General features: G+C 66.5%; 1 protein-coding gene across 8 annotated transcripts in view; it reads right to left on the bottom strand.

Moving 5' to 3' along the window:
• Positions 1 to 18,625, bottom strand: part of ATP2B4 (ATPase plasma membrane Ca2+ transporting 4) — a 54,821-nt gene extending 36,196 nt beyond the window's left edge. For all 8 annotated transcript variants that reach the window (XM_067310774.1, XM_067310776.1, XM_067310779.1 and 5 more), the window contains exon 1: positions 18,547 to 18,625. The gene's annotated coding sequence lies outside the window, so the exon portion shown is untranslated. The remainder of the gene's footprint in view (positions 1 to 18,546) is intronic.
• Positions 18,626 to 19,616: the final 991 nt, after the last annotated feature.

Below are 19,616 nucleotides of genomic sequence, written 5' to 3'. Positions count from 1 at the left end.
AAACCTGCAGCAAAAGGGGTCCGGCCTCTAAGGCAGCGCCGACGCCGAGGACGCGAACCACGGGGCGAGAAGCCGAGCGGGCAAACCGGGCCGGCGGACGCGAGCGCACGCGCCTTCCGCAGCCCTTGCAAACCCACCAGCCGCCCCACCGCCGCCTGCTCCCGCGCGGGCGAAGCCCTGCGCCGCCCCGCAGCAAACGACTCAGGTTTCCAGCCCTGATCACAACGGCGCTGAACACCCACCACAGCAAAAAAAAAAAAAAACACAAAAAAAACAAAAACCAAAAAACCCAAAGCCAACGGGCTCCCGGGCGCCCCTCACCGACGCCTGCCCGGCGCCAGCCCTTGCAGCTCCCCTGCCAGCCAAACGCGGCCGGGGAAGGTTTTAAGCGCTGTCAGGAGGCAACAGGCAGCCACCGAACCCCTCGGAGGCTGGCGACGGCGGGGCCGCGTTTCCCAGCCCCTCGGCATGACACCGGGCCCGGCCGGTGCCCATGGAGGAAAGGGGGGTTCGCCAGCATCCTCGGCCCTGCCTGGGCGCCCCGCGGCCCCTCCGGGGAGCCGGGCTCATCTCTCACTTAGAGGCATGAAAGCTCCCACCAGCAGGAGGTAGGAGACAGCAGATCCAATTAAGCAGCCTCCCGCTGATCAACAGGAAAAAGAAAAAAAAAAAAATCCCCCCCACTTCAACACGCTAATTTTTTCCCTTCATAGCAAGTAGCATCTTCCAAAGAGAGCTAAGAGGTTAAGAGAAAGACAGCTAATTAATATTGTAACGGCGAAGTCTGTAATTACCCCTGAAGGAGCCCACGGGGCACCTATCATTATCTCCCCGTTCCCGCAGCGAGGTTCCCGCCCCTCCGAGAGCACGAGCTCCGGGGACTCGCTCCGCGGGTCAAGGAGAAAGAAGGGAGCGCGGCAGGGCAAGGCCTCAAGCATCCCTTGGGGGCCCGGTTTGCAGACGGCGCCTTGGCCCCGGTCAGGAGACCCTTCCCTAACCCCGGCACGGCTTCGGGCCACGGCACCCCAAGGAGCTGGGACTCTTGCAGAGACACAAGCACCTTCCCGCCTGGTCCTGCCGGCACGGGACAGACTCCCGCGCGCCCTGGCCGTGCTGGGAAGGATGTGACCCAAGCAAGCGGAGAGCTGCGCTCAGGCTTCCCTAACGGCTAATGCTCTAATGAGCTCCTAATGACTCCGGCAGTATTCAGCAGACCGTCCGCAACTCTAATAATAATCAGTTCCCAGAGCCCTTAAGGCATCAAAAAGGAAGCAGTGCTTTCCAAGGGTCTCCTTCGCTGAAAGGAAAGCAAGGAAGGAAGACGGATGAGACACCGCGTATTCTGGCAGCCGACAGCGGCCAGGTGTAAAACCCCTCCCTGCGGACACGTCCCACCGCTGCGGAGGTCAAGAAAACACGCCGCAAGCGGAGCGCGCGGCACCCTGCCCTCCTTGCAACTCGGATTTTGCTGGCCAGTGGGCGGCTGCAAGGCCAGGCCCCTGCTCGATCCGGCGCAGCGGCGCGGAGCAGCGGGAAGGAGCATGCACACACGCAGGGGAAGGAGGGAACAGCCAGCGAGGAGCGATGAAGCCGATGCAGTGCTGCAGACAAACCTGCCCGGAATAATAAACGGCTGCATTACACCTCCGCCGGGGCCGGGGAGGACAAACGCATGCCCGTGCTGGGGACGCAGCATCCCTCCGGGCGCGCCAGCCGGGCACCGCAAGCGTCCGCGGGCGGCAGGGGAGCCGCGGGCTCGTCAGGGCGGATGCGGGGATGCCTACTAGCTCCTAAACCTGGGGGGAGGAAAAGAGACCAGTCAGACAGGGACGAGGCCACAGGACTCAAAAGCTAGACCCCATCCCAGGAGCACGAGGCCGGAGCAACAACCTGCCCTCAGCCCGGGCACGGCTGCCCCCTCCACAGGCTCCCGGGAAGCAAGAGCTCAGGTCTTCCTTCCTGAGGAAGGAAAAGCCAAGCCGAGAGCAAAATCAGCCGGACATACGATGTGCGATGCTTTCAGAGGCCTCGCTGCAACGCTGGCAGTGCAGCCCCCAAAAATCAACAGCCGGCGGCTGCTGCTGCTGCTGCAGCAGCTATTCCTGGGCCAGGTCTCAGAGCCGCTCGCTCAGCAAGGCAGGATCAGGCCCAACCAACCAGAGATCCCCAAATCCAGCCCTCCCCAGGCTTTTTGCCTGCTGCATCAGCACAAGGCACCCGCAGGCCTCGCGGGGCAGCCCGCGTCGCGGCCCCCGTCCGCCCCTTCGCCGCCCCGGGCGGCTCGAGCGACAGCCGCTTCGCAGCTTTGGCGATGGGGTGGCATCGCCACTCGGCTGCTGGAGGTTGCCATGGCAAACTCAATGTAAAGCTCCGTCAGGGATGCTGTTTATGCTGCCAAATGCGGGGGGGGGGGGAGGAGAAGTGACCCTTCCTGGCTCAGGTTTAGGATTTTTCCTCTTTGGAAGTTAAAAGCCGAGCTCCAGGCGCCGCTGGAGAAGCTCTGCTGAGCGCCGCGCAGCCCTGCCATCCAAGGGACAGGCTGACACCCCGGACAGACACCCGGGCTCCAGAAGCCAAAGTAGCCAGTTTCTGCATGGAAACGGCCCTGATGCACCTCTCCCTCCCTGGCAAACATCCCGGGGGAGACGCTACCGATTTCCCCGGGTTTCTTCGCTGTTGCGTGAACCTGAGCTTGCCGCCTCCAGCTAGCACGGGGCTGCTGGGGAGCCAGGTGCTCCATGCGGGAGCGATGCTCGAAGGGCAGCGGGAGCCAAAAAGCTGCCAGAGCAACTGCATCTGCTGCGAAAAAGTCACCGGGCGGGATGTGCTAAGCGCTACCTCCGGCAGCAGGTATTTTGGGAGAAGGCCCCACGTTGAGGCAGCTGTCTCAGCTCCACGCCGACGAGCTGAGGTGCATGCGCGCAGGGATGCATCCGCGGCTCACGGGGAGCTTTGCACGACACGACCGGCCGGGTTGAGAGCGCAGCAGGACGGAGATGAAAATCTCGGAGGCGAACTCACCTTGGGAGACGCGGGGGGGCTCGGGGCGGGAGTGTCTCCCACAGCTCCGGCTCAGGCGCCGGCTGGGTCTGTCGCCCGTGGAAAAAGCACTAAAACGCACCGGGATGAAGCGAGTCGCCCAAGGTGACGCAGGCAGCCTGTGGCAGAGCAAGGAGCGGGTCCCAGGGCCTTTCCTTACCTCCCCAAACCTCGCGGTGGGCTCAGCAGATGGGGTCCCACCGCCTCCCCCCCGTCCTTGCGGAGCCGCCGCGTGGGAGCCCCGGCACGGCACAGCACGGCGCGGCGCGGCGCCCCTCCCCTGCACACTCACCAAATCGCAATGTGCAGATGGCAGCACACGCGCGCCGATTCCCAGCACCACCCATGGCAAGCCGGAGTCGCCGGCGGGCCGCTCCGCGTTAACCCCTCCCGCGCCGGCCGCCCGCCCGCCCGGGGATGCCCCGGAGAGGAAGCCGGGAGAGCCACCGGCTATTTTTAACTCCTCGGGCGAGAGGGTGGCGCGAGGAGCCCCGAGGGTGACTCAGGGTGGCGAAACCGCAGGCTCTGCGGATGCGGGGAGGGCCGGGGCCTCGGCCCCCGAGGGGCAGGGGCGCAGCCCTTCGGCGTGTCCCAGGGAGGATTTTCGCCCTCGGGACACGGCGCTTCCTCCGGAGCTCGCTGGCGGCCAAGAAAGGAGGAGACACGCCGGGGAGCGGCGCCGTCAGCGGCGGAGCGACGGGAGCCTGGTGCCCCAGCGCGGGAAGGCAGCAGTCCCGGACTGCCCTCTCCGGGCCGGCTCTCGGCTCATCCGTGCAGCAGTCCCGGCGCAACTCCCCCGGCTGGGAAGCAGCTCCGGCGCAGCGCCCTGCACCACCATGCACCACCAGCGCCCCGTGCACCCGCTCCGCCGCTCCCTGTTCCCCCAATAACCCCGCTGTCCTTCCCCGAGCCCCGGGTACCACGGTTGGCCGGGGACTCCCCGCGGCAGGCTCCAGCACGTCCTCCCCGCGGCGTTACCTTCTGGCCGCCGCGAGCGCCTCCTCCCGCCGCGGCATCGGTTTCCTTTGCCGGAGAGGCGCTGCCTCGGGGCGGGCGGCACGGAGCCCCAGGGGAGGGGACGGCAGCAGGGCCCCCACGCCGGCGCCTGCCTGCGGGAAAGCCCCCGGGGAACCAGCCGCCCGGGAAGCGCCCGCGGGCCACGGCGCCCACGTGCACGGCGCTGCGCACGCGGCCGGCTCCGCAGGGGAAGCGCAAGAGCCAAAACGCGGGGGGGGGGGGTGTGTGTGTGGGGGGGGGGGACACACACACCCTGACGATGCTGGTGGACCCTCTCGCTCCCTGCGCGATGAGGAGGGCGAGGAAGCTCCCAGCCTTCGCCCTGCAGGAACGGGGGGCTGCGGGCGCCCCCGGGGCGTTGCAGCCGGGGAAGGGAGCCAGCAAAAGGCCCCAGGAAGTCCCAGGGCCTTGCACGTCCCCAAGCGAAGGCCGAGAGCTGCAACGCTTGGCACCGGGGGAAACCGAGTCACAGCGCAGAAGCAACCTGGGCCGCTGCCCGGGGCTGGCGCTGCAGCCAGGGAAGCGGCGTTTTGGCTGCAAGGAGACAAACCCCACCGGGAATTTGCTGCAGGGCCAGGAAGGAGCTCAGGGCTCCTTCCCCAGGACGCCCCGCGCTCACTGCCAGCGGCCCCGGGGGCAGCAGCAGGTGCACGCTTCCTGATGGAAACGCGGCACTTGCTTTTCCCGCTTTCCCCCACACTGGACCGGTAGGTGCCGGAGCAACCAAGGCAGCTAGGAAACGCAGGGAGTTAAAATTCCCAAACTCCCACGCGATGCCGACTCCTACACACCTCCGCGTCCGCGCGCTGGGATGCCAGAGGTGACAAGGCGGGGGGGGGATGGAAACGAAAGAGCCCCGTTACCATAGGCAATGCGGAAAGCGCAGCCGCTCACGTCGAGTGACACCTGCTGTCAGCGCCGCCAGGCCCCGAGTCGTCACCGACGCCATCCGCGGCCCCCTCCCGGCTCTGCCGCCGGAGTATGAATCGCACGAGCCCACGTATGGCAGCGCCTGTAGTATTTCTCCCACACACCTCCGCTGATGCACACACACACCGCCGGCGACGGCAGCGGGGAGAGCACGCGCTCCGGGTGCCGGGGCGCGCCCCGGCATGCATGCACACGGTGCCCGGCACGCCACGCCACGCACGCCACGCGCAAGGACGCGGGTGGTGCAAGGGGCTCGCCGTCGCTTGCACGCGCAGCCGGGCTCGTGCAGACCTCCCTAGACGCGCAGCCCTGGGCGATCGCTGCCGGAGCAGCGGGGCGGCCGGGCCGCTCCCGGCTTGCTGGGCTCTGCCTGCAACTCAGCAGCCGTTGCATCACCTGGCTCAACCCACCCACTTTTCGCTTTCACATCCACAAAACCACCCGGATCTGGGGGCTGAGCGCCGCACCCGCGCGCGCATCCATCCTCCACCGGCCGCCTTCAGCCGCAAACCTCCAGCTCCCGGCGCGGTCCCCGCCGACGCAGAAATCCCACCCTGCAAACACCACCGCCGCAGGCACAAGACCGCCGGCTCACTGCCAGCACCGTTCCCGGGAGCGGCGGCGAAGGAGGGGGACAGAGCTCCCCAGCATGGCCCGGCCCCGGTGCACACAACCAGGGCGGCACAGGAGGGATGCAATGGGAGAAGCACCGGGCAGGACCGGTGCAGAGTGCTGGACGCAATGCCTGACTCTTACAGGGGGCACAGACTGGCTTTGCTCACTTTTTGCTAGTATTTTGCCACCTCTTAAAGCAAGAAAGCTTTTTTTTTTTTTCCTGCATGCCAGAGGCAGAGTACGTTAGGCTTTGCCAAAGGCTGGGGAAGAAAGAGGCTGGAGACAGCAGACCACGGAGGCTCCCACCGGGACGGGCTCAGCGAGCGGCTGCCTGCAACCCGGCTCCCCAAAACCCGCTTCCCCGAGGGGCAGAGCGGAGCCCGCTGCAAGGCCGGTTACGCCGTGACTCACGGCTGCCCAAGCCCTGGCACGACACATACATGGGCAAAAGGCACCCGAGCGCGGTGCGGCGCGGCGCGAGGGCTGCGGAGCCTCCTCGCTCCCGGCGCAGGAATCCGCCCACGCCCCCGGGCTTCCCCTCCGCCATGGCCCAGCGGCAGAAAAATTCCAGGGGGGTGGAAAAAAAAGAAAAAAGAGGGAGTCTCCAGGCGAGCTGTCAAGGGGAATGTTTCCATCTAAGGCCTTGGTATTTCTCTCCCGGCGCCTGCACTAAATCACCCGGGCTCCTCTCATTATTCTTTTGTGCTTTACAAGGTAGCGCAGACGTTGGGAAGCCGCGGGGGGAGCGCTCCAGAAGCACGCCGAAATCCCGACCCGGCCGCTCCTGCAAGAGCGGATACCTGGAGCGGTGGCGCTGAGTGTCTTCGAAGGGGCGACGGCGCCGCAGCATCCCTCTGCCCGCGCTCCCCCCGCGGCGCCGGCGTGCCCAGGGCCGCATTCCCGCCCCGTGAGGATGGAGGAGCTGGGAGCTCCTTGCCAGAGGTCCAAGATGAGTTTCCCTTTCCCAGCTGCTGCCGAAAGAGCGGCCAAACGGGGACAGGCGGGATCTGGCCTCGCTCCACCGCACCGGGCGATGCCCACCAGGGACATGATGCCTCGGCCGGCCGGGAGGGAGGCTTCATCCTCGCCTGCCCCTTCGTCTTCCTCCCACGTGGCAGGGCCCCGGGAAACAGGTTCCTCCTGCCCCGAGCACCGCGGACGCCGCGGGCCAGGCGATACGGTGTCAGCTCTCCCGCGCGCTGGGCAACTTCACTCGGGCTCTTTTTCCTCCCTCCAGTCCACTTGGTCTTGCAGTCCCTCCGCGGCCGGAGCCCCGGGGCCGGCAGCTCTCGCGCACGCACCGAAGCCTCTCCTCGCCTCGCCTCTCCGCCACGAGCCTGCTCCGCACCGGCCCCGGCGCCTCGTCCGCAGGCTCCCGCCTTGCTCCTTTTTGGGTTACGAGGCATTTTGCAACCTGAAAGCCGGCGAGGCCGAAGGAGCGCGGGGAAACGTTTGCGGCTTCAGCCGACTTCAGAACCGGGGCAACAAAACTCGATAGAAATAAGGCATCGAACCAGGCGCGGGGCTCCGCCGCGGCTTCTTATCCCTCGACCGCCTTCCGCAGCCCGGCGGGCAGCGGCACCGGGCAGAGCACGCCGCGCTCGGCTGCTCCGAGGCCGGGACTCTCAGAGAGCCTCCAGGCCTGCCCCGCCGGAGCGGCCGTGCCGACGCACGGAGCGCTGCTCGGAGCGGCCGCCGGAGAGGGCGCGAGCTGCAGGGACGGGATAAAAAACGAGGATGCGCGTGCAAAGCGAGCCGGGCTGGAGCAAGAGCCCGGCGGAAAAGCCCAGGAATCCTGGCTCCCACCTTTCCACACCCTACCGAGGGAGCGGAGGAAACGGCTTCGCTCGAAAAACAAACGAAAAGCAGCGAGCACGAACCGACCTAGAGAGCGCGAGGAGTCTCGCAAGCAAAACAACACCCGGAGAGCTCGCGAGCTAGCGGCCAGCACACGCGGGTGCAGCCGCGTTATTTTTAGCCGCCTCACACAGGGACAGGGGATTCCTGCCCTGAAGATCCCCGGGGGCTTAAAATAGGCCCCGCCGCTTCCTCCCAACAGGAGCCGCGAGAAGCACCGGCGGCGCCGCTGCCGGGACCCCGCGCGCCCCAACGCCCGCGCGCGCCAGCCCGCCGCTCCGGCTCCTCCGGCCCGGAGGAGGCTTTTGGCGCTCGCCCGCACGCGAGTGACGCGGGGCGCCCTTCCCTGCTCCGGCCGGCACCCCCGGAGCCGATGCCGGCGGCCTGACCGCACAACTAACCTTCTCCGCTCGCCGCTCCACCAGGCGAGCTGCTTCCTCCGGCCGCGCTGGGAGAAATGAAAAAGCAAATGCAAAAGGGAAAAAAAAAAACAAAAAAAAAAAGGAAAAAAAAAAACCCAAACAGAAAATCTCCCTCTCGATTTACAGCAAGGGAAACTGAGGCAGGGGAAGTGGAAGTCGTCCGACAGCGCTGGGCAACGCAGCGGCTCGCTGTGCCACGTCCACCTGGCCGGGAAGGGTCTCACCCAAAGGGGCAGGATGTTATTTCCCAGGGGAAATAACACCCCGCGCCGGCTCCAACGGGGAAGGGACGGCTTCGCCCGTGGCTGGGCCAACCCGGCGTCCGCGGCCCGACCCGAGGCCGGTGGCAGCCGCAGGGACACGGCGCGGCACGCAGCCTTCCCCGAGCCTGCAAATCCGGGCGACGCGCAGGTCTCCGGCACGGCACTGGGTTGCAACAGCTCCGAGGGCTCCCAGGCAGTCCAGCTCCGGCTCACACGCCAGGCAAACGGGGCTCCGAGCACCGGATAACTTCTTTGAGCCAGCACAGGAGACAGTCGCAGCGGACCGAGCCAGCCAGAAGTCTGGATTTTTCCATTGCAAAGTCCAAAAGGAGATTTTGGGGGGCGAAGGGGAAGAGTAAGCAACCGGGGGGTGCCTGCGAGCCCCCCCCTTCCCCAAAGGGTTAAAAAATAAAAGACGGCAAAAGCATGTCTGCGATAGGAAAAACACACGCGCTCCCAGGGAGAGCAAGCCGGCTGCTCGCCGCTTCCCTTCCCGACATGCCCCGCTCCTGGGAAAGTGTAGGCTGTTTTCCATATATAACTGCAAACTGTTCCATGCAGTAAGAAGTCTAATTAAAGGGAGGGAGGGAGAGCGGGAGAGACACAGAAGACCGAAAGGCAATATTTATACGAGGGAAGAAAGCCTGCATCCCAGGCACCAAATTAGACCCTTGCAGAGCAACGCCTGTGATATCATCGGGAGATCAAATCTGGGCAGAGCGGCAGCTTTGCAGAAGAGGCAAATCAGAGCCTGGAAAACATGTGCCAATAAGCGAGCGGAGGGAGCCAGATGGGCCACGGGAGCACGGGGAGGGGCGGGGGGATAAGGAGCTAATCCGAGCCAGTTGTCGGGGATAATGCGAAATACCGCGGGAGCGTGCGCGGACGCCCCCAGACCCCCTCGGCGCTGCCGGATTCCCAGGGTCCCGGGCGAGCCGTTCCCCTCCGCCCCGCACATCCTGTGGCTGGAGAACGAGTTACTTAAGTAAATAGCAGGAATCTGGTTTAAAAAAAAAAAATAAAATAAATAAATAAGGCCACATGCGTGCACACCCGGGAACGGGGCCGGGGGAAGTGAAACTCCGGCGAGGGGAGGCGCCCGCTGGCACAGTGCCGGGTCGGAGCCAGCTGCCGCAGCAGCGCCGGAGCAGCGGGTGGGAGCGGGCACCCGGGCTCCTCCGGCACCAGGGGCATCCCCCAGCCCTGGCTTTTCCCGCAGCTGCATCCCCTGGGGACGGGAAAGCCCCCGCTCCCGCCTGGCTGGGACAGGACGGGTGCAAGGAGCACATGGCTGAATGGGGGGGAAAAAAAAATACAAAGCAAGAAAAACGAAAAAAAAAAATCAACCCCCCCCCCCCGATCTGTTCTTCAAAGCCTCTTTGTCAGACCTACACTTCCCACAAGTGCCAGCCGCAGCCCCAAGGTAATCCACAGCCAGCTAACACGTTCCCGGAGTTATTAGGTCCTCTGCCTACACTAGGTGTCAATGCATCTTAAAACCGTTACCATGCTTTAATTAAGCGCCAATCATTTCAGAGCCACCCTGCCTAGGCTGAGCGCCTGCAGGGGGGCCGGCAGGCACCGGGCGGGACGAGCCCCTCCGGCCCCGGACCTGCCGCTACGCCGATCCATCCATCCGGGAGTGAGGCGCCGGCGTTCCCTGCGCTTACCCCCGGGTAACCCCACCTCCCGTGCACCTCCGTGCTCCCGCGTGCACGCACACACCCTTGCGCCCCGGGCGCCCGGCACCGTCCCGACCTGCCGTCCTGTTTACGCAGCCGTCTCGGCCCCGCCGTGCTCCCGCCAGCGCCGGCGCCTCCCAGCTGCGCCAGCGACCCGGAGCGACCGGGCTCGTCCCTCTCCCCGGCGCGAAATCCCTGGCAGGGCTCCTGCCGCCCGCGAGCATCCCAGGATGCTACCTGCTTTGCGCTAGCGGGGCCTGGAGGCTCCGTAGCCGTGGGAGGCTCCGAGCAGCCCCTGCCTACGGCAGGCGTCGCTCCAGGCGGGCGTCTAAGCACCAGCGCTAATCGGGGGATAAGGGCAGCTTTGGAAGCGATAGGGCGGGAGATCACCGCAGCAAGCCGGGTGCTGGGCGCTTCCCGCCTTCGCCCGCTTCGCCACCCAGCCAAAACCAGGCAAAACCCTCTCAGCACGTATCCCCCCGCGCTGCAGGCGCCCCGCGTGCACCACCTTGCAGGCGCTGGATGCGTTCCACGTTCGGCTGCAGGAGGCTGGAGAAGCACAAGGATCCCCCGGCTGCCTGCCCTGCGGAGGAACAGGCAGATGCTGCCGGGAAGGGAAAACGAGGAAATGCCGTTTGCTCCACCCCGAGGCTGCGCCAAGCGGCCGGATAAACACGGTGTGGGATGCCCTCGGCGCGGGATGCCCTCGGCGCGGGATGCCCGCGCTGGCACCCCGCGACGTGAAACCGGGCGCGCACGGAGAGGCACGGACGAAAGAACGGAAAAGCCAAGCCAAGAAGGGAAGCAACGAGTGGAAGGAGATTAAAAGCCGCAGGTCAGGAGTTGGCGCAACAGTTTCGGCATCGGAGCGCGTCCCTGGGGATGGAGAAGCAGGTAGCAGGATGAGGTTACGCGGCTGGTTTTTACCCAAGGGGAGGCGAGCGGGTCTTGGCTGCTTTCTCCTTCCTTCCCTGAGCGAGCGCAAGATGTCCTGGGGGAGACACGCGCCCAGACACACAGATGCTCTGCAGCTCTCCAAGGAGGAAATATTGCATGATTACAGTCAGCTGGTTCGGTCCTCCCATTTGTTTTTCCATAGCTCGTTTGGGGTCAGCTTTAACAGCAGTTCATCATTTGGGAAATAACAACACTTCACCCCTCCTCCCCCAAATAAAAACCTCAAAGACATCGTTTAGACGAGCTTAATTTGGACGCCTAAAAATAACCCGCACTAGTCACACTGGAAAATGCAGGCTGTGGAGTTTTACACTTTCACAGCATGACCCGGGACACGGGCGCTTCCGCTTACGGGGACGGTCCCCGCAGCGCCGCAGGCGCGTCCCCGGGCCGGGCGCGGGCACGGCGGGACGCGCGGCCTTGGAGGAGCCACCCAGGGCAGGGCAGGGCCAGCCCGGCCGCGGCCCGTCCTCCCCGACGAACGTCTCGGCGCCTGCACTTTCCCGAGCGCGGGCCCAAGCGGGAGGCGGTGACTCACGGCGCCGGCCGCGCACGGACACCCGGGAAGCAGCAGCAGCAGCCATGCCTGCAGGTTTTCCATAGCGAAGCCAAGCTTACGGTCCCAGTTCTCTTTAGCTGATTCACCTCCGCTTCCCCCTCCGTCCCCAGGCGAACGCAATCAAACCTCTCTGCCAGCTTTACCAAGGACAGAAGATAAATCCTCTGCGCTAAGGATTCCTATAGGCGGGTTATTGCAGTTCTCCCTGTGTTTTGCAGCAGCACGACAGCCGCATGCCACGCGACCCTCTTCCATAGCCTTGCGCTGCACAATTCAGTGTTTTTACAGCCCGACAGTCCAACGCACCTATAACCCCAGGTTACGCCACTGCTGGCCTGGCGCTACCAGCGGGGCAAGCCGCTCTCGGCATCGCCGCGGCGGAACAAGGCCTGGCAGAGCCGCGAATCAAGCCCACCGCCACCCCGCACTCCTCCCCTCATCCCAGAGGCGGGAATCGTTTCTAAATCCCGTTCGTGCTGGAGCACGAGCCCCGTCCCAGTCCAGGCCGTTCCCCAGGCTGCTCCCAGCCGGCACCATCACGGAGGCTGTTCCGGATCGGTGCTCCCAGCACCTTCATGCATTCACTCCCGGCAGACATCCACACATGCGGATGGCGCTAGGTTGGGAATTGCAGGGAAAAAAGATGACCCCGCATGTTGCCGCGTGTCAGCTGCGGCGATAGCTCACGGAGCGTTTTCCGTATGTGCTGCCGGTGCTCAACGTGCTTCTCCCGATGCCCAGCTGCCTGGAGGGGTTACTGCCGCGCGTACGGATCCCGACCAGGACCGGGAGCGTCGCACAGGAAAACGAGGGTCCCTGCCCCCAATCACACCTCCAACAGCCCAAACCTTGGCACGCACCGTGCAGAGCAAACCTCAAGGCCGCGGCTCCGCTCCCTGCCCAAAGGCCCGAGACGGGGAGATGCTGGGAGGACGGAGCCATCTCCCAGCTCACCCTCGCGCCCCTTCCCTGCCCGCAGCAGCCGCGTACGTGGCGCGAGCCGGAGCGCAGCTTTGGCACTGCGACACGGCGCAGCCCGAGATCCGGGCCGGACAGCCGAGCGCTTTGAGCAACCCGGGATCACTCTCAGGCAGCTTGCAAGAAGGTGGGCAGGGAGATGAAGAAGATGGAGCATCGCGGTGCCGCGCCACCGAGCCCCGGGGAGGGCTGAGACGAGACGCAGCATCAGCATTTCCGAGGTCTGCAACTCGCAGCAACAAATAGCAATAATAATAATAATAAAAAAAGCACACGTGCAGCCCCAGGTGCAAGCAGCAGGCTGGAGAAAGGGCTGCTCAGCACCTCCCGGGCAAGAGGGGGAGGAGAAGGGACACTAAAGCTCTAGCTGCCACAGCAGGGTCCTTAATCAGCACCTTAGGAAACCGTGCTTAAAACCAGACACCTTCTGCCCGAAATCCGAGCCTGGACCTGAAAATCCGATCACTAGATCCGATGCTCAAAGAGCAAAGGTCACTCCGAGTCCCGGCCCGGCGAGAGCAACGCAGTCCCGGACTCTCCGGCGGGACCCCTCCGGCCCAGCGCCGACCCGCGGGGGCACCGGCCCTGCTGCCCCCCCCCACCCCCCCCCGGCGGTAACGGATACGCAGCTCGCCGCGCCGAGGGCCAGCGGCTTATTTTTAGACTCAGGAACGAAGGAGCCCGCGAGCGGCCCTCTCGGCTCTCGGCCCTGGCAAAGGCGGCTTTTCGAAGCGGAGTTTTTATTGCTGCCCCCCCCCGGCCCCAGCACGCAGACCAAGGGACCCGGCCACTGCTGAACCGCCTGCATCGGGCCTCAGCCCTCCCCACTGCCCCCCAAACAGGGCGGCATGGGGGGATTCAGCCTCCGGCTGGCATTGGCACTGCCCAACTCAATTCCTCCCCCGGCATTAATTTTCCTCTGCCCAGGGAGGAGGAGGAGGATGCTGGGATCTGCCTCTGCAAGGGACCCCCGGCAGCAGGCTCCAGCTCATTCCCAGTTCTCCGGGGGCCTGTGGCACGCCGGGCAAGGCTGACCTTCCCGCGTCGGAGATGTCGGCAGCCTCCGCGGCGCAGAGCCCTCCCCGCCAGCTGCGGCAGAGCGGGCGGCCGGCACCACGCGCCGGGAGCGGGCCACGGCGGCACCGCGGGAAGCGGAGCGCGCCCAGCTCCCGCTCTGCAAAGGAGGGATCGTATTCTTTCCTCCCCATCCCCGGGCAGACAAACTCTTCCGGGTAGGGACTCCTACCCGCCGCGCTCCGCACTGACACGCCAGCTCCCGGCTGGGTCAGCAGGGGGGAAAACACACAGACAGCACATTAAAAAGAAAAACACGGGGGGGGACGGAGACTCGCCGCGGCCACGGAGCCCGTCCGCAGCCCGGCTGCCGACTCATCCCTGCCACAGAGGCGCAAGAGCCGAAGTTTCCCCATCAGCACAAAACGCGGACGAGCGGCCAGACCCTCGCTCGGTGCCTGCTGCCTCGGCAAGGCGTCCCCCCGCCGGGGCCGGGGCCGGGGCTGGCCGCGTGATGCCGCGTTATGGGCACCAGCTCCGACAGCTGAGGCCCCGGTTCCCGGCCCCGCGCGGGGACGTCTCTGCATCCCACTGGTACAAGCGGGAGCCCTCCCAGCAGCTCCCGAAGGCAGCGGCATGTTCAGCTCATCTGTTACTCACAGAGGGCTCGTCAGAGCCTCTGAACAAACCCTCAGAGGATCCCAGTTACTTAATTAGCGCTTTAAAGAGTCACCGTCCAGGCGAGTGACACACCAGCAGGTTGTCATGTGCTCTGCATGTCTCAAGCGTTTGCTTTCTTCCTTTCTTTACCCACACTGGCTTTTTCATCCCCCTCCCTATTTGCAATGAACAAATAGAGGGGCAGGTTTTATAACTGCAGAAACTCTATTATCCCTCAGCATTAAAGGCAAAAGCAGCTAATTAAAACATCAAAGTCAGGTGTTTCATTAGTTGAGCCTCAGGAAGCCCTGGCAGGAGGGAAATGGGGCTCCCACAGCCAGCCAAAACGATGGGTCGACACCAGGGCTGGACCCGCACCCAGGGAACGGGACCCACATGCTCAACTGGGAGCTCAGGGCTGACTCAGCCCGGCCAGCGAGTCACTGCCGGAGCATCCCTCCGCCTCCAGCGGTCCCTACTCATCACAGGAGGCTTTGCCTACACCAAGGCTTTGCAAGGGAGAAGGTGGGGAAAGGTACATCATCCTCTCCCCGTTCAATCCGTCAAGGCTCAGAGCTGCTTCCCTGCAGGAGCGTCTCAGTCGCCAACACCGAGGGCTTCAGCAGCACAGACCAATCTATTTCCAATTCCATGGTTCTCCATGTCTATAGTGATAACGCCATCTCTGCTCTGCTCACCTAGACCAGGAGGTCTCCAGGCAGCCAACAAGGATCAGCATCCCAGGCACAAACAGCACCCTGGCCCTGCTCGGGATCCATTCCTGCAGGTCTCCAGCGGGACGAGCAAGTCTGGGAACACAGGGGCTGCCAGAGCCTCTTTGCATCGAGGCGGCCGCCCCCCAGCTCAGGACGGGCACGCCATCGCTAAGGTCACACCGAGCATCGCAGCCTCCCTGCACCGGCTCCCCGCTTCGGAAAGCCTCGTCGCTGCAGCGGCCAGCGCGCCCATGTCCCCGAGAGCCAGGGGAGCAGAGGGCTCCCGGCTCCCCGGCGGCTGCGGGTTTAGCCCAGGCTTTCCTCCGGCGCCCGGAGCGCAGCACTGATTTGCCAGGAGCGCCGAGCGGCCTCCCCCGGCGGGGAGGGGCCCTGGACGAGGAAGCCGGAGCCTCCAGCCCTTCCCAGGGCCCTGCGCACACGGAGCGGGGACGGGCAGCGGAGACGAGAGGGGCAGGGAACGGGCACGCAGAGGGAGCGACTCCCTGCAGCGCCCCCGGAGCCGCGCAGCGTCCCCCCGCGCTCCTGCTGCAACAGGCGTTTCCTAACGCCGCAGGCACTGCCCAGCTGGCAAACTCCGCTCGTGGCCTAGCACGGGGAGAGAGGGATGAGCAGGGCGCCGCGGGAGCCCGGAGCGAGGAGCAGGCTCTGCTCCCAGGCAGCCGCTTCCCCAGAGCGTGGGGGCAGAGGGGGGAAACTCCATGCGCAGCTCCACCCTGCCACGAAACAATGGCAGAGCCCAGCGCCCGGCTCCGCTCGTCCCTCCCCGCTGTTACTCACTCACCCCGCCGCCGCGCCGCGGCCTGGCGTTGCCTCTCCCGGAGCTGCTCCCAGCGCGGGAACGCTGGCGGGGAACAGGTCCCGGCTGCACGCGCACCTGCGCGGGGCCGCGCCGCGCCGCCCTTGGGCGAGGGGAGCCCCGCGGGGCGCTGCGGGAGCCAGGCGCGCGGCGGGCTCAGCGCACCTCGACGGTGGCAAGCCAGCGCAGGGAATTCCCCCCTCCGCCCTCTCAAACCAGAAAAAAAAAAAAACACTCGGAGGGTGGTGGAGGGGGGAAAACCTTTGCCCTCTGCAGCCATTACCTGCAGTGCTTGTGCCACCTCCCCAGGGCCAGGAAAGTCCTTTCCTCCTGGGAAGAAGCCGGTGCTTTCCAGAGGTCACTGCAAGCTGCCTTGCAAGGAGGCTGCTCCCAGGGCAGCTCCCTACACCAGGGCGAGCCAGGGCGGTGCAGGGCGGAGGAAGCTGCGCCCCGCGGGGCCGCGCCACACCGCCCGCCCAAGCTCTGCAGCGGGTGCTCAGCTACCTGCACGCTGCCCGGTGCAGCCGGCTGGGACATTTCCTCGCTCCGCTCGGACAGCGGGAACGCGTCCGGCACGGGCGCTTCCTCTGTTGCACATTGATGCAACACCGGCCTTGGCACCGGCACGGTGGACTGCACGCTGGGCAGGGGAAAAGAAATAAAAATCTCATATCCGAGCACACAGTCAACTGCTTGGAACAGGCTTTGGGGAATCAAAGGGCACATGGTTTTTGGGAGGCCTCCAGGACCACCCAACTCTTCCCATTCATCCCGAGAGCACTTGATGCTCTTGTTATTCGGGGTGCATGGATAACGGTGGCCGGATCAGGCGGGCTTCCCCGGGGACGGGCCTGCCGCGCCGGTGATGGGAGCAGCACGCGGCCGTGATCGGAGGAGCGCGGGGGCGTCAGCTCCTCTCGCTGGCGACTAAATAATTCAGGTGCATCTCGGTTTGCTCAAGGAAGCAGAAGATCGAGGGCACTGCCTGGAGGCAGGCGGAGCACAGGCAGCCTGTGCAGAGCAAACCCCACGCGCTGCGGCGGGGAGGGGGGTCCTCCTCGCTCAGCGCGCCGGAGGGGACGAGGTGGCCTCCGGCGGGGCCGAGGTGGCCTCCGAGGTGGCCCCCAGACCGCAGCCCCGGGCGCCGCTTCCGCCCGCGCCCAAGCTACGCCTTGGCGGGGCAGAAACAGGCTGCGCTGGTTTGAGGTTTGCAATCCAAACCCCCACCCAACCTCAGGTCTCCAGAGATAAGAGGACAATAACCTATTGTCCCTCCTCCCTCCCCTCTCAAGCTCGGGACTCGCCTCTGGCTCAACAGGGAGGGACCACCGGGCTCTGGCACCCTGCACCCAGGGTCTCCCCGGAGCGCAGGGGGGCCGGGCGGGACCCCCCACCCATGCACCAGGTGCCCCGAGCGCTCGGGGAACGTGCGGACTCAAACCAGACGCTCGGCGCGGCAGATCGCTCCCAACCTACGGCACACGCAGGACCGAGACGCAGAGGGAGCGCTGGAGGTGGCAGAGGCGGAAAAGGCTCCTGCCTGCCGGCCATGTGGGCCAGAGCTTCACCGGTTTGGTGATTTTTCTTTCCTCAATCCCGACGTGGATTTGATCAAGGCAGAGCGCAGGGGGGAGGGGGACGCGCACGGCGCGGGCAAGCACCGTGCAGCCTGCGCCAGGGAAGCAGAGCCCGGAGGCTGCAATCCCACCCTGACCCGTGGCCAGATGCAGCCCCCCCGTGCCCCCCCCCCGCACCGCGCTCCCCCCCGCGCCTGCAGCACTCGCTCCGGCTGCCCTCGGCGCCTCCCGCAGCACCTGGCCCGGCCGCCCCCCAGCCCGTCCTTGGGCTGCCGCAAGAAACTGCCCCCGGCGCAGCCCGCTGCGGCTGCCCTTCCCTTCCCTTCGCTGCGTCTTCGGGCAGCGGCGAGCCGCAGCCGGAGCGCTCGCGTCCTGCTTTTTTTTTGCAGAGGAGGAGCACACGCACCCCCAGGCAGCCCCCTCCCCGCTGCCCTCCAGCAACGGCACCAAACAGCTCCCCAGGGCCGCCTGCCCCGCGCTCCCACCCCAAGGGCAGGCAACAAGTTGCAGGACACAAGCGGAGCGCGACAGGAGCCGCCAGCCGGCCCGACGGCTGCTCCCCGGCGGAGGGGCGCGATGCAATGCCCCCCCCTCGCCCCCCCCCTCCCCAGCCCAATCCTCGCCCCTGCCCACCGCCTGCCGCGGGAAGCGCCCGGACGGCGGCCCCGCTGCAGGCTGCGGCCAGAGCGGCGGCCCTCGGAGCCGGGCGCGGGGGGGGGACCCCGCCGGTCCCCCCCCCGCCTTCCCGAGCCCCCCAATCCAGCCGGCAGGGAAGGACGGACCGAAACATCACACCTGCCCCCCCCCGTCCCCGTCCCACCTGCTGCACCCCGGTCCTCGCACACGCCTCCCTCCCAGCGCGCTAGCCCTGCAGCAGCACGGCCCCCCCTCCCAGCCTGCATACTGGGGGGAGGGGGGGGGACTGGGCAGGGCCGGCTGGAGCCGCCGGGCGACAGACCCAAGGGGCACCCGGGGACCAGCAGCTAGGGGCACCCAGGGGCCAGACCCGCCTCGGGGAGCACCCAAGGGCCCAACCCTGCCCCGGGGAGCACCCAGGGACCAGCCCTGCCCCGGGGAGCAGCACCCAGGGACCAGCCCTGCCCCGGGGAGCAGCACCCAGGGACCAGCCCCCTCCGTCTAGCAGCACCCAGGGGCCCCTTCCCTGCCCCGGGGAGCAGCCGGGACCAGCCCCCAGGCGCCCCCCGAGGGACCCTACCCCCACCCAGGGGATCCCCCCCCCCGGGCCGGTCCCCGCAGCAGGAGGCACCCGAGGAGCCCGCCCGACGGGGCGCCCGGGGACCCGCCCGGCGCAGCGCGGTCCGGGGCGCTGCCCCGCTCCCGGGGGGGCGGCGCGGGGCAGGGCAGAGCACGGCAGGGCAGGGCAGCGGCACCCCCCGGGCCCGGTGCCGGTCGCGGCGGCGGTGCCGGTCGCGGCGCACTCACCGGCTGAGCCCCCGCGGCGCCGCGGCCCGGCTGGCGGCGGAGCCCCCGCGGGCGGCCATGGGAGGGCGGCGGCGGCGGCGGCTCCGGCGCTAGCGAGAGAAACTGCTTGTCATGGCAACCCGCGCCGAGCCGAGCCGCGCCGCGCCGGGCCGGGCCGGGGCGGGACCCCGCCGCCGGGGCGGGGCTCGCTTAAGGTGGCGGCCCGCCCCGCCGCCCGTTAAGGGGGACGGCACGGCACGGCACGGGGGGCTCGCAACGGGCATTGCAGGGCATGCACCCCCAAATGCTGCGGACCCCCCCTGGGTAGTGTGGTGCATGCATGCCGAAGCAGTGTGGACCCCCCGGGGCAATGCAGGGCATGCACCCCCAAATGCTGCGGACCCCCCCTGGGTAGTGTGGTGCATGCACGCCGAAGCAGTGTGGACCCCCCCGGGGCAATGCAGGGCATGCACCCCCAAATGTTACTGATTTCCCCCGGGAAGTGTGGTGCATGCACCCCCAAAGCAGTGTGGACCCCCTCGGGCAATGCAGGGAATGCAATCCCAAATGTTACGGACCCCCCCTGGGTAGTGTGGTGCATGCACCCCCAAGCATTGTGGACCCCCCCCCAGGCAATGCAGGACATGCACCCCCAAATGTTACGGATCTTCCCCCGGGAAGTGTGGTGCATGCACCCCCAAAGCAGTGTGGACCCCCCCCCGGGGCAAGGCAGGGCATGCACCCCCAAATGCTATGGATCTCCCCCAGATCAGTGCAGGGCACGCACCTCCAGGCGGTATTGACCCCTCAGGGTTAGGGCCGTGCATGCACCTCCAAGTGCTGCAGACCCCCCAGGTCAGTGCGGTGCATGCACCCCCAAGCAGTATGGACCCCGCACCCCCGCGGGTAGTGCTGTGCATGCACCCCCAAGCACTATCGATCCCCCCCCCAAGTCAGGGCAGGGCATACACCCCCCAGCAGCATGCACCCCACCAAGGCAGTGTGGTGCGTGCACTCCCAAGGCGTGGCGAAGTCAGGGTGCCTCCTCATGGGCACTGGGATTTGCTCGCATGGAGCTGGCGTGCGCCCAG

This window comes from Apteryx mantelli, chromosome 25 (genome assembly GCF_036417845.1).
Source record: "Apteryx mantelli isolate bAptMan1 chromosome 25, bAptMan1.hap1, whole genome shotgun sequence".
In the NCBI taxonomy this organism is placed as follows: Eukaryota; Metazoa; Chordata; class Aves; order Apterygiformes; family Apterygidae; genus Apteryx; species Apteryx mantelli.
Note: the sequence above shows the minus strand (reverse complement) of the source record. Positions and strands in the feature narration are given on the sequence as shown.